The sequence below is a fragment of the Dermacentor variabilis genome, chromosome 10, assembly GCF_050947875.1.
Source record: "Dermacentor variabilis isolate Ectoservices chromosome 10, ASM5094787v1, whole genome shotgun sequence".
NCBI lineage: Eukaryota > Metazoa > Arthropoda > Arachnida > Ixodida > Ixodidae > Dermacentor > Dermacentor variabilis.
The window spans coordinates 43,882,665-43,885,220 of NC_134577.1; positions in this window are offsets into that span (position 1 = coordinate 43,882,665).

Here is a 2,556-nt window from a genome sequence, read left to right on the forward strand (position 1 = left end):
GTGGAGAACTCTGTTTTTCAATATCATAGAGCCTCGGTAGATGTTCTACTAAAAAAACGAAGCTAAATTGCGCAATAAACCGCAGCTGTGACCTGCAGAGAAGCTTCCAAGTAAACACCTGCCAGCAAGACCACTTGTGAATGCCATTCAGTTGTTCAGTGGGTTCCAAACCAAAACACCGGATCTCACTGCTCAAGAATTTGCGCTCGCAAGATTCATAGCCTTGGCTCTGCTGCAAGGAACTACTGAAGTGGAGTATAGTACCACAGTTCCACTGCAAAGCGTTGCAGCATACTGTTTCTTTTAGACTTTCTGTGCCAATTTAAAATAATTCCTACTTAAGCCATGCACAGCATGTTCCATTCTATCGCTATAAATCAGTCCATCAATTTCCACTAAAATCTCAGGATATGTCCTGGGCAGTTGGTCCCTTGGTCTTGCAATCTTGCGCCACTCCATCTTTAAATTCATTTGAAATATTCTCGTGAACAGAATTTATTTTTTCATAATACCTGGCTGAATGTTCGTAAAGATGTAGAACCAGCCGAAATTCGTAACTTTTACGAAAAATTTGCAACAGTTGACAAATGTCCTTTGGTGTCATTAAAGGGGACACAAAAGGAAGATAGTATGTCAAGCTAGGTCGATAGATTATAGGTCTAGAAGGTTATCTTCATTTTCTGTGTACTAGTATATCATTTCATGTATTGTACCCTCAGGGCCGAAGCATTACAGAGGGCAGTGGTTACATCAAAAATCAAATAAATAATAAGGTAATAAAATACATTAGAGCTAAATACAATACACAAGCGAAAAGTACGCCAAAATATTGAAAAACTAATAAATAGTACAGCAAATAATTTAAATCTTACATAATGTTTTTAAAAAGAAAACACACAAGATGGAACAACAGAGAACCAGTAAAGTGGAAATTCTACCTATTAGTTACCATTACTTGAGGTGCTCTTGAAAAGCTTGTGGTCAGTTATATCTGCAATCACTGTTACGTCATATCACTTTGTCATGTAGAAAACTGCCGGCCAAAGTCCCATTGCTGCTCACCAGTTTGAACTGCCCCCACTAAAACAGACGAGTTGACATGACCTACCTCTATGCCACTGTCTGTGAATTGGTCAGTGCTGACGTCACACAAGAGGTACCACAGGCCACAAAACGTGGCGCTGCTCGTTTTCCATTTTTGTCATTTTATTACTTACAAAAGCTCTGTTCTCTCTAAGAATGATGAATTTATTATATCAGAAGTCTAATCTTTAAGTCCATTTAAGGAAGTCTGCATATGAATTCTCACAGCTGAATAATGTAACGCTGAAAGTCACTTACAATGAATATATTTTGTTCAGGAAAGCATTGCTCTCTGATGAAAACGTTGGAAGAGAGGTCAGTGCGCCCATGGTAATAAGGTCCTTACGCCTTTCTATGAACTGTGGTGCCATGAACGAGCAACGAGTGTGTTTTGGCTTCGCGAAATGTGCGTCCGTGGAGCAGCAACCGTGATACCGCATTAATGCATGCAGTGCCGGGGGGGGGGGGGGGGGCACTCATTGTCTCATCCAATATCAGTTGCAAAAGAAAAAAAAAAATAAACATTACCAGTGGGATGCGAATGATCTGCTTTGGAGAACTACCGGTGTTGCTTTTCTTTTTCTTTCCAGCTCACCTTTCACCTTTTGCCGCCGGCTTTGCTTAATTTCTTATAACCCAGTTGCATGGAGCAACTTCCTTCACGATTGGGATTGATCCCAATCATGATCCGTCTGTCTGCCTTGCATGACCGTATTAACAAGTGCTAGTTTATTGTCTCGTGCACTGTAGTGTGTATCATGACCGTTTCATCAGGTAGTGGTGCTATTGGTGCTTGCACAGCTTCGGATGTGCTGCTGGCACAATTTTCAAAAGTGAACATCCCCTGCTCAATGCTGGCTGGAATGCCTTCTTTTCCTTTATCTTTCATAAACATATTTTATTGTTGACATGGTGATGGTGGTGATGTATTGCAATGCTGCAAATACAGCTGAAAAGTCCTTATGTCAGCTGTTGGTGCCAAATTCTGTTGAAGGTCGTTTATTTGTTACTACCCTCAAAGCTTGAAGGCAGTACAGAGTAAAGTGGTGCAGGTGAGTACAGTAATAAGAAAAGATTCTTGGTTATACAATACTAGCTTTTGATGCAGGAAAACTGTCTTGCGTAGAGGTGATCGATTCAGAAAGGAGTTCCCAGTCCTACGGAGTACGTCGAATTAACCAACATGGGTAAATATTTATTCACTGTGCTAGTGTCAACTTTACTACTGTGATTGATGCGCGAAGACGCATAATACTTTTGGGAAAGTTTGATGAAAGTGTAGCCATGGGATACGTTAACACTGTGCAAGCTAGGGTGAGTTGTGACCTTTGTGAAAAAGATTTTGTGAAATAAGACCAGCCTAGAATGTTATGCAATTTTTGCACGGTCATGCCTTAAAGGGACACTAAAGGCAAATACTGAGTCGACGTGGTCTGTTTAAATACCATTCCAGAAAATTCTAAACACTTGTTT